A 12,289-nucleotide genomic window follows, 5' to 3' on the forward strand; every position below is an offset into this window, starting at 1 on the left:
TCCTATGAAATAATAATAATAATAATAATAATAATAATAATAATAATAATAATAATGCTAGTTTATATGGGCAAATAATTTAAAAAGATCCATTTGCTTGGGTAATATGCTCGCTGAACATCTTTATGAAAAGAAGTTTCCAGAACATTTCAGAGGCAGAGATGGGAAGGTAGCGGGGGTGGGTGTCTCTATGAGTTAACATAGCGGCAGAGTATCTGATATCAGGACATTTAACTAAAGAAAGTAAGGTCTATTGTTTTATTGTCTATTTTTAAAATTCGAGGAGACCTAATAATATCTCCTCACTGCATCAGAGCTGTGGATTCCGCGTCTGGGTTGGGCTGTGGGCACTGTGACACTTGAGCAACACATGGACATGCCCAACGACCAGGGAATGTGAGAGCTGTAAATAACAGGGCATAGATCTTCTAAGAATAAGTACATGTGCGTATTTTACTGCCTTTGTTCAACAAATAGTTTGGAGAGATCTCTACATCCTGGATCCTAAGACTAAAACAATGAAACAGAGTCATTGGAGGTAGAGTCCAGTGGGAGGTGGAGTCAAGCGAGCAGATGGGAAGACAGGCTGAGGACAAGCAGAAGGGACGAACACGGCGCCCTCTTGGGGTGGGAGAAGGGTGTCTTACTCCATCTTGGAAGAGTCTCATTAACCCAAGGACTTTCTGGAAGGATCTGGAGGCCATAGGAGGCCATTTAATGAAAGACAAACAGGAAAGGTCTTTAGAGCAGCATCTGCAAAGAAGTATCATGGGAAAAACTGTTGAAGAAGAAGACTTCTGAGCAGCAAGGCGGGGGGAAGTGAGGATCCAGGAAACCCCAGGCTTTCACGGACTGGCTTCAGGAGAAAGACCCTACCAATGGCACTTGATTAATGGATCCAAGAAGCAAGGGGAAAAGACAATATGGCCAAAGCCCCCATGGCTATCTCTTGCAGTATGCTCCCTCTACGAGAAACTCCTCTCTCAAACCTTCTATTTGATGGGGATCATCGGGGAAGATTGCTATTCAGGTCTTCACAATTAAAAAAAGACTGTCTCAACTGATTAGATCTTTCTTTTAAAAAAAAAGTTAAAGTGTTAGAAATACATTTACCTTGCAACACACCTGATTATGGTGGTTTTGGCAGAGTCTATTTCAGGCTAATCAGAAGCAGAGAAAAAATAACATAGAGATTTTCTTTTATTACTGTGTGTTCATTGCACAAAATAATGGAAATCGTTGTGACATGTTCATACATGCCGATAATGTACCCTGCTAGTATTCACCACCCCACACACACTCTGTGTCCTTTTTATTCCCCCTCCCTATCCCTAGATCCCATTCCTTAATATCCCCTCTTATCAAATAATTCAGAGTGGGAAACATACAATAGTTCCTTCACCCACCAATACTCCAAATTCAAGTTAAGTGAAATCAAAAGCATATCTGGGTACTAGCCATGGAGTGCTGGCTTCTCTGTTGGCTAGTGATGACGTAGACACTTCTCTTACCACAGAAAGTCCTGCACAGGGCGGGCCTACCATAATTTCTTAAAGATGGCTCCGCGGCGGAGCTGCTGTTGTCTTCTTTGCACTTCTCTGTCCTTCCTGCTTTCCTCTTCGACTGTAGAGGCATAAAAAGTAGGCTCCTCAGCAGGGACGTATGGAAGGTGTCACTTCTGTATCTGATGGTGTCCTTATGTCGTTCTTACATCCGATTAATATTTTGACAGCTTGATCTCGGGAGCCGTTCTTGTCAACGACGCCGCAGCGTCTCAAGCTTATTTGTCTGCTCTGAGGAGTGGGTAGACATCCAGATTCTCACCCTTTGCATATGATTCTTCCTCCTTCTGTACCCACAAATGTCAAAAATAAGAAGTCATCTTTGTTCTAGAATCCCATAAAGACCAACCTTGGAGAGCATTTGTCACTTATTCCCTGGATTTTCAACCTCTACGGGCTCTTCAGTTCTAACATTTCTTCTGTGTTCTTTATATGACCATTTCACCCTTGTCATTTCCATTAAAGAATTCTTTGTGTCAGTATCAGTAGATCTCCCCCCACCCCACCTTCAAAGCAGTAGATTTCTCTAGAAAGGGGTTAAAGACACTGCAGGCCAATGACCTAAGGTGATCTACCCCGATAATTTGTATTTCCTGAATTTGTAGGCTATCACATGATATAATGCCTGATCTTAGCACATAGACTCCCTAAATTCTCCACCAGAAGTAGAAGTGTGTCTTGAATTTGAGTTTTAAAATGGAAATTAGCTCATGGTGCCAGAACCCGCTCTTTGAGGTCAAGGTTGATGGGTCGGGAGAGGTCTTCTCCAGGCAATAAGCTCTCCAGCTGGGTGTGGATTGCACCCTGGCTGGCCAAAGTCAGCAGAGTTGGGAATCATAAACAGGAGGCCTGGAACGGTCCCTTCCACCTTAGGCAGCTGTAATCTGGCAGGCAGAGCCCCGCAAGCTATGCGAAGCCTTCCCCAAACACATGCGCGAGAGTAGGCAGGACCGAGCAGGGCAGGTTGGAACCAGCAGGGGAGTTTAGACAGGGCAGGTTGGGACTTTCTCTCTCGGCCTACGTTATCACAATGGACCAAGCTTGATGCCAAGCAGTGGGCAGGTGCTGATGCCAGTATGAACATCTGACTGAGAGCTTTCAATCCAACTGGCTTGAAGAGCTACTGGGGAGCTGACACCCACAGGTCTCCCCGGGACTTCTCTGTTGCCTTGATCTTCCTCTGAAACTTCATTTTGTCATCAGATGATGGCGTTATTAGGGCCTTAACTCTTGGTCCGAATATAATCGAATAGTGATTTGCAAACCACAGTCCCTTATCAAGACAAAAGATTTTTTTTGGTAAAATTTTTGAATTAGAAAAGAAATAAAATATTAAAACACAAGCCAAGAAGTACAGTGACAATGAGTACAAACAAACAAATAACAACAAAAAGAAAACTAATAGTCTGAAATGGCCCCTTTGGGGAAGAAGAAAGAGACAGAAATTTCAAAAAATATCTCCAGGTTAGCCTGCCTACCTACCTTCCTTCTTCTTTCCTTCCTTCCTTCCTTCTTTCTTTCCTTCCTTCCTTCCTACTTTTCTTCCCTCCATCTTTCCTTTCTTTCTTCTTTCTTTCCTCCCTCCCTTCTTCCCTCTCTTTCTCTTTTTTCTTTCTCCCTCCCTCCCTCCCTCCCTCCCTCCCTCCCTTCCTTCCTTCCTTCCTTCCTTCCTTCCTTCCTTCCTTCCTTCCTTCCTTCCTTCCTTCCTTCCTTCCTTCTTTGCTTCCTCTTTCCCTCCTTTCCCCTCTTCCTTTTCTGGTAACAGGGTTTGAACTCAAAGGCCTTGCACTCTCTCAGCTTTCTTGCTCACAGCTGGCGTTTACTATTTGAGCCATGTTGCCAGCTAGACTTTGTGCTGGTTGTTTTAGTGATGAAGTCTAGTGACATTTTCTGCTGAGGCTGGCTTAGAGCCATGATCCTCATGATCTTCACTTCCTAAGTAGCTGGGATCACAAGTGTGAGCTGCTGGCACCCAGCCTAGAACTTTTGATGATGATAATGATGATGATGACGATGATGATGATGATGATGATGATGATGATGATGATGATGATGATGATGGTGGTGGTGGTGGTGGTGGTGGTGGTGGTGGTGATGATGATGATTAGGAATAGGTTGCCATGAACATCTTAGTACTTCTACAGATTTTTTTAACTTATGTATGTAATTATTGACTGGAATAATTAGAATAATACTGTGCATACTTAGAAAACTACCCTCAATATAATAAGGTGTGGATACTTTTTTTTTAATGCTTTTGATATAGTGCCTGAAAAATTGTAGCAGTGTAAGTTCCCGACAGCGGTGAAACTGTCAGCTTCAACTCTGTCAGAATTTGAATGTTATCCTCAGGATCCACGACTAGAGTAATCTCAAAGACGGCTTTGGGTTACCAGTTAGTCACTGCACAGCCACCAAGAGTGGTCAGTACCATTCTTCTGACCCTTGTCTTGGATAAAAGCTAAAACTCTTGAAGTCACCCATGACCTGAAATCCTTAATGAAGTGACATAAATCCGTATCAAGTGATAGTTGAACTTGAAGCGAATCAAATCGGGGCAGGGGGGCCTATAGTATATTTGCAAAGCGCTGAAACACCTTAGCAAAAAGAAAAATGGAAATGAAGAATTATTTCATTGAATCTTGAGAGTACAGACACAGAATGTACCACAAACTGTCACATGTGAGCCTTGCCTGGATTTTCTCTCCTGCTGCAGGACTTCTCTCCCCAAAGCAGCACGGCTCTGCCAGAGGCCCAGAGACCCTTTTCCAACCTCGTCCCCCAGATCCTGTTTTCTGTGGAGAGCGCTAGCAATTTCACACTTCCTAGTACACAAAGTCATCCGGGTGTTTGCTAACGCATGTGCTTTCTGTGTCCAGAGATCAAATCCAGACTTTGCATCCTTCCCTGACCAGCAGACACTTGTTGGTTTCCTTGCTGACCTGATTCTTTCCCTGTTCTCCTTCACATGCTGTTTTGTAACTAATCATTCTCGTAAGCCATGGCTCTGACTCAATCTCTCCTCCTATCGTATGCTACAAAGGATTCCTGACTGCTTCCTGGTATAAACTTCAACAGAACCATCCAATGCCTGGACGCCATTATCCATGTCTGCTGTCCTGGTGGGCTGTTGTGGTCTCGTCCAGTTCTCTTTCTGCGTGACTGACCCAAAATGTTACTGCACTTGAAATGGGGTCCATGCTGGTTCTACTCTAAAGATTTATTCCTAATGTTCTTTGGCTAAGATGCTTCTCTCTCCTTTTCTTTTTTTCTCTTTAGTTCCAAGTCTTTTATGATCTACCTCTCTCTTTTTTTTTTTTGGTCATGAGGCTTGAACTCAGGGCCTGCGTGCTATCCCTGAGCTCTTTTGCTCAAGGCTAGTGCACCAGCACTTTGAGCCACAGCTCCACTTCCAATTTTCTGGTGGGGCATTGGAGATAAGAGTCTCACAAGGACTTTTCCGCCCAGGCTGGCTTCAAACCACAACCTGCAGATCTCAGCCTACTGAGTAGCTAGAATGACAGACGTGAGCCACTGGTGCACAGCTCATCTACTCTACCTTTGATAATATTTAATATTTAAATTCAAAGTAGATAAGTGGTCTTCCACTGAGGAACTTCTATACTTTTATTGGTAAATGCTAGCCCTCCGTGAAGGACAGATGCCTGAGAACACATGAAATAATGGTAGGTCATTCTCCCCCAAACCTGGTAGCATTCGTTCCGCTCAGAATCATTCTATAGCACCAATTGCCTGAGCCTACTCTAAATACCCTTTTTGGTTGTTGTTTCGCTGTGTAATATTATCTAGATGATTGTTGTCTACATGTTATTATCTAGATGATCATTTGATGGCATTTTAATGTATATTCATGGCTTTAATTATAGTATAATTTCCTTATGACCCATGGTACCCTGGTCACCTCATTAGAACCAACAAATTTGTCTCACCTACCTAGTACAGCTATGTGGTCATTAATGCACCATGAAGACTGGGAGACGATGTCTGCTTAGTTTCCTTTGGCTCTCCCTAGTGAAGTCCAAAATCTAACTCTGAGCTGCCGATCCATTCCATCTGGTGGCCCACACCTGTCATCCTAACTACTCAGGAGGCTGAGATCTGAGAATCACAATTCAAAACCAGGCTGGGGCAGGAAAGTCTGTGAGGCTGTTGTCTCCAATGAGCCACCAGAAAACCATAAGTGGTGCTGTGGCTCGAAGTGGTAGAGCACTTGCCTTGAGCCGAAGAGCTCAGGGACAGCAGCCAGGCCCTGAGTTCTAGCCCCATGGCCGACAGGAAAAAAAAAAAAGAATTTTTACAATTGGAAGTCATACCGATAATAAACTCAGAAAATAAGCCAGGAATCACAATCATAGTTAGCACAGCCCACATGTACCAATGTTTCAGTGGAGGTTAATCACTGTCTGTGAATATACTCACTCCCCATCTGGAATAGAATCATCGAATCACTGTTTTTGGGAGCTGAGGGATGACAAAACCAAGCAGAGCATTGTCAAGGGTCTTGCTTACAGACACACAGTGTCATTGCTCTCCGAGTAGGCAAGGCAGGTCGGAGCGTGTAAGTGGATATGTTAAGCCTCTTTTGTAATTGGCTGTTTGGTGAGGTGCTTTGAGCCTAAATCTTGTTAGGGCCTAATCAGGAATGCATAGCCCTGCACACTGGGCAAGATTCAGTTTGCAAGGAATTGAGAAACCACAGATAGCCAGGGAAACAAAAGCAGAAATACAGCTTGTTCAAATCGACCACATGCTCACATTTCCCAAAGATATTGTCGAAATGTGCCTTACTGGCTATTGCTTGGCTTGTAAGGGCTTTAGTAAAAATTAAATGACTTGCATAATAAGAACACAGGCAACCTTTCCATCCATTAATATCCCAACCTACATTGAAATCTTATTACTAAGAGAAGGAAAATAACATATATTAGTGTAGAGAAAAGGGGTCACACAAATGCACCAAAATGTTCATAAATTAAAAAAAACAAAAATATTTCTCATTCTATTGATCAGGAGGTAAATACTGTAGGTGAATCTTTTGTGAATGGTGATGGATTTTTATGTATATTTTTTTAATTATTACTGTTCCTAGCTAGGTAGCAGCAAAAAATAAAAATAAAAATCAGTCTCAGACTCTTTCTCTCCCTTCTTCTCCCTCTCTCCCACTCCCCTCTCTCACCTCCTCTCCCCTCATATATTACTATTAATCAGAGGCACATGGTTCACATTAACATGGAGAGAAGAGATCTATCTTAGAAATTATCCTTTAAGTTGAATTGTAGGCCAGGAAAAATTAGCCTTCTCCTCCCCGTCCCCCCAACTGGTCCTGTTTTATATGCATGGGTAGCCCAACTAATCACCAAAAGAAATCAGGTCCCTCCTGCTTCTTCTGCCCTCCATCTCTTTTGTCTCAAAAAAAAATAATATAAAAAAATCCATGTATTTGAGACAAGTAGGAGTTATATGAGAGCAAGAGAAACTGTGTGTGTGTGTGTGTGTGTGTGTGTGTATGAGAGAGAGAGAGAGAGAGAGAGAGAGAGAGAGAGAGAGAGAGAGAGAGAGAGAGAGAGAGAGAGAGAGAGGTAAGAAGAGAGGGAAACGGAGGAAGGGAGAGCGAGAGGAGGGTGGGGGAGGAGGAAGGAGGAGGGAGAGGGAGGGTCGTTGGAAAGGAGTCTGTATCTCCATTTATAGCAAGACTTCATTTCTGAGAAGAGATCAGCTCTTACAGTTTCTCCATGGGCTTGAGCTACTTTCACGGATTATCTGGGTACTTGGAAACACAGTCAAGAAGTAATCTCCCCTTAAAAGAGAACACAGAGGAATTTGAAGGGCTGCATGAGAGATGTCCTGAGAGAAATAAGCCAGTGGCAGCCAACAGCTCCAAGATGGGTAAAAAACAGAGCCCCAGTTGCTCAGGGCCTAGAGTTTGAGTCTATGCAGAGAGAACCAGATTTGCACCCTATCTGCCCATCACTTGTTCTGTGACCCTGAGAAAATGGCTTAGCTTTTTTTTTCTTTTTGCTTATGTGGTGCTAAGGAATTGAACCCAGGGCCTCAGGCATGCAAGGCAAGCGCTCTACCACTGAGTCACCTTCCCAGCCCCATGGCTTAGCTTTTCTGTGCCTCCTTACCTATGGATGAATGGTATCTGTGTCTCAGGACTGTGAAGGGGAGGAAACCCTATCAAACCTCATGAAGATACCTTTGGGAGCTCCCAGGCCCACAGCTTACAATGTTGGTTACCCTTTTGGGGTCTTCAGCTTACCTTGGGGAAGCTTCCGATCTGTCACCTGCTTAAAACATCTGCACATCACCACATGATTCTGACATAAAGGCAGACTCTGATTACCTTCGTTGACGTAAGATAAACAGATCAGAAAGTTCACTTCCACCCAGATGAATTCAATAATGACTCATTCATCAACGTTTTGGCTCCCGAGCTAGGTAGAGATCAAATGCCTTAACCTTGATGTTCTCTGTGAAGATGTCCATGTCCATGTCTCTTTGTTGCCCAAGAAGGAAGATCAAGGTTGATTGACAGTCCCTCGAATTAGCTGGTAGAGATAGCCCCTGATTACCAATGGTTGGACTTAGAATCTGTGACTTGACAGTAGTGTAAAAGCTTCACATGTTCAGTAATAAAGCAGATTTTGAGTTTTGACTCCCCACCCCCCATCCGCCCCAAGCTAGCAATAGAGAATCAGCCAATGAGGACAAGAAAAACAACCAGGACACCATGCCTGACAAACTGCGCTGTTCAGTCTCCACATTCAATAGGTCCAGGGGTGATTTTAACTGATAATATTTTCATTTCACTAACAGTAAATTTGCTGGGGCCTAACTCCATCACAAACTGAGCCATCTTGATTTCTCTTTCTTCCTTCTTTCTTTTTTTCTTCTTTTCTTTCTTTCTTTCTCTTTCTTTCTCTCTCTCTCTCTTTCTCTTTCTCTTTCTTTCTCCTTCTTTCTTTTTTTGGCAGTACTTAGATTTGAGCTCAGGACTTAGCTTTGAACTTAACCAGGTACTCTTAGCACTGAGCCACACCTCCAGCCCGTTTTTGCTCTGGTTATTTATCTATTTATATATTTTTACCTTTTGAGATAAAATCTCCATTCCTGTTGGGACTATGATCTATTTTAGTCTTCCTCATCATCTTTGGGATGGTAGGTCCATACTGCCAAGCCTAGTTCTTAGCTGGATGATGATTCACCAACTTTTCTATGTGGGTTGGCCTTGAACCATTCTCAAGTGTGAGCCATTGGTGCCCAGCCTGTATGTACATCTTTTTACTTTTGCTTTTATCTCCTTCTCATCATTTCCTACCTCTCAACCCCTTCCAGGAAGGAAGGAAGGAAGGAAGGAAGGAAGGAAGGAAGGACTTCAATTGTAAGAAATGCTGTTACATGTTTTCATAAAATCAGCATGAAACTTAAATGTGGAGACAATATTCTAAGAAAATAGGCCTTCTCTCCTATGACAGCCTCCTGTCATAGGAGAAGGTAAGGTCCCTTGTACTGACATTTGAACCCAGAGTCTCATGCTTGCTGAGTTTGCTTGCTTGGCTGGTGTCCTCCCACTTGATCTTCTTTTCCAGCCCTGCTTTTTGCTGTTTATTTTGGAGATGGAGTCTCACAAAGTTTTCTGCCTGGTATGCCCTTGAACCCCAGTCCTCCAGTCTCAACCTCCTTAGTCTCTAGGATTAGAGGCATGAGCCACTGGGCCTCCGTGAAGCTGAAGTCTCAAAGTCGTTTGATCAATGATACCAGGGTAGAGTAGAAATGAGATTTGTTCCACAAAAGGCCTAGTTGATCCTCTTGTCGTGACCCCACAGCTACACTCCGTTGACGCCACGGCTCACTGAACACAGAGGGATGAAATCAGCTAGTTTCACACCCCTACTTCATGACATCTCAAACTCAGGATTGGGGGGTTGGAGTGTGTGGCTAGATGAGCTCAAGAATGCAGGTGAAAGAATGGGGGGGCATCAAAGAGAGGTGCCTTGATGTAAGCAACTTCTCACAGAGCAAATGGAGATGCAAATGGGGCAGTGTCAATATGGGACGGGGCGTAATAAACTTTGCCATCTCTATGATATAGGAGAATCATTACGCCCTGTGTTCTGCAAATCATACTGTGAGTGTATTCTTGGATGAGGGCCATTGACAAGTGTTATCTGTTGAAAGTGGAAGTTGTCCTCAGTCATTCAGGGAGAGGAGACAAAGGCTCCAATAGAGGGCAGGAAGTAATTGTCATTGACCAAAGAGCCCGTGAGACTCTTATCTCCAATGACCCACCAGGAAATCAGAAGGGGTGCTGTGGCTCAAGTGGCAGAGAGCTAAATGTGAGCTGAAGAGCTGAGGAAGGGCGCCCAGGCCCAGAGTTCAAACCCCACAACAGGCCAAGAAATAAAAAAGATTGTTACCCTCTCTCTGTAGATGAACTAGCCAGGGCCTGGTGCTATTAAAGAATGTGCCCAAGTGAGCCTGCCTGGTAACTGAGCTGAAATTTTAACCCAGATCTATCTAAGAATAATGTTCATGTCCTTTGGTATAAGAAACTACACCACGGAGGAAAGGTAGAACTTGGTTACCTCAAATTTGAAGTTGTTTCCTAATCTAGTGCTTCCAAAATGTGCTCTGTGCACCCCCACCCATCCCAGAAAGAAGTTTTTTTTTTATTTAATTGTTACATAAATATGTGTGTCTTTTTATTCTTTGGTGCCTTCTCAGGGATTCAAATACAAATTAACTTACTTCAATCCCTGAAACTCTGTTTTAAAACATAGAAAACCACTTAACTTCATTCAACAGATATGCAACATTTATTTTTGAGTTCAGCCTCACACTCTCCTTTAGTTTTTTGTTTTTGTTCAAAGTTGGCACTCTACCACCTGAGCCACACCTCCACTTTCAGCATTTTGCTGGGTCATTGGAGATCAGCAACTCTCAGATTTGTCTGCCCCAGTTTGGCTCCTAACTTTGATCCTCAGATGTCAGCTTCATGAATAGCTAGAGCCACCAGCACCCACTGGAAATGCTTCCTTTGAAGCTGTTAAAGAGAAGTGTGTCTAAAAGGTTGTAAGAAACATGTAGGTTGAGTCATCCATCCCAAAAAGGGAGAGAAGAGACTTCATCATAACCACCTTACCTAAACCAACCCCAGCCAGTAGATATAAATAAATAATCAAACACCTGGTCCCAGAGAGCAAATAACTATCTACATTCTTAACCAGATGAGAGGTAAATGGATGGCTTTCTTGGCCTGAGATAGCAATGTCTTTATTATCCAGTTGATTCATGAGGTCACTTTGAATGGTAAATCTAATGGTAAAGGGGCATCTAGAGACAAGTAAATTTTAGCATTTGTTTGCTATTAGCTGTGTATTTATTACTGATCTCTATGCCCGCATGGGAAGAGTATTGGGCAGACTCTTTGTCTTGCTCCTTGCTGTATCCCTACCACCTACAGTGGCCCTGCTTATTGGTATGTGCTCAGTATTTGTGGAAGAAAAAGAACAGAGGAAAACAACAGAACAAAGAAAGGGATGTCTCAGAGACATCTTGCCTCTCTTCTTTTCCATGGTCTAGGTATGACCGGAAACGCTATGATTGCCTCCCCTGGAAACTTGGATCCGTGCCTCGACATCTCAGTTACAGAGATCAAAAACGTGGACAAGCGTTGGAAAACGTCATTCCACATGGAGGCCTCAGACCTTCAGGGCAGAGACAGGAGTTGGAAAGAGCCAGCCTGGGTGTGTGTAAGCTTTAGTGAGACCCTCCGTAAATGGTTGCTGGATTGGAACAATCCCTGTCCAGCTCCTCGGTGACTGTCATGGTGGGTGGGGTGGGAGGTGACTTATGGGATCTCTTCCATCAGAAACCCTGAAACATCTCAGAGCCCATCCATAGCCTCCAGAATCTTTCTTTCTTTCTTTCTTTCTTTCTTTCTTTCTTTCTTTCTTTCTTTCTTTCTTTCTTTCTTTCTTTCTTTCTTTCTTTTCTTTCTTCCTTTCTTTCCTCCACAGGGCAAATGTCAATGGTGGCTTATGTTTGTGTTTGGTGAAGAAAATTCTAGAAACATGCATGCATGCACAATGGGCCCAGGCACCCAGCATGGCCAGTGCCATCCAGTTCCCTTCCTTTCTAGGCTCTAAGTAACTCCAAGGAAGCCTAGAGACGCCCAAAGAGCTCTTAGTACAAAGCAAGCCGTGTGCCAGAACCTCCTCTTCTCTCTGCAAGACAGACCTGCTTCCTCTTTTTCTTTTTCTTTTTTCTTTTTTTTTCATGTCCCATAGAGGGAGGAAAGAAAATAAGTCTGGCTATAAAGAGCTCCATTTAGTCCAGTGGAGATGTGTTAGCAATGCTCGGAAGAGGAAGGGGGCTGGGGGAGTATGAAATCCAGCTATTAATAAAAGATGAACTCTTCACAGTTGAAGGTAGTTTTTTGACCAGAGAGATTCAAAACCAAATATATAATTTTCTCACACCTCAGTTCTAGGGACCTAGCTTGACTAGAATGTCCTTGAGATGGTTCGAATGCTTTTGTGTTCCTTGCAAGTCAATTCACCAGTTACTCAATCACACACACACACACACACACACACACACACAGTCTCACACACACACACACACACACACACACACACACACACATTTCCTATCCTCTGTTTCTCGTTCACCTCCTTATTCTTTTTCATCCCTAAAACTAT

General features: G+C 43.3%; 1 long non-coding RNA gene across 1 annotated transcript in view; it reads left to right on the top strand.

Annotated features, from left to right (window-relative positions):
* The window catches only part of LOC138842048 (uncharacterized), a 45,007-nt gene that overhangs the window by 21,542 nt on the left and 11,176 nt on the right, over positions 1-12,289 (top strand). Inside the window, exon 2 of the long non-coding RNA XR_011376574.1 lies at positions 11,169-11,332. This is a non-coding gene — a long non-coding RNA (uncharacterized lncRNA). The remainder of the gene's footprint in view (positions 1-11,168; positions 11,333-12,289) is intronic.

The sequence above is a fragment of the Dipodomys merriami genome, unplaced genomic scaffold (assembly GCF_024711535.1).
Source record: "Dipodomys merriami isolate MVZ:Mamm:240054 unplaced genomic scaffold, mDipMer1.0.p SCAF_33, whole genome shotgun sequence".
NCBI classification, from domain to species: Eukaryota; Metazoa; Chordata; class Mammalia; order Rodentia; family Heteromyidae; genus Dipodomys; species Dipodomys merriami.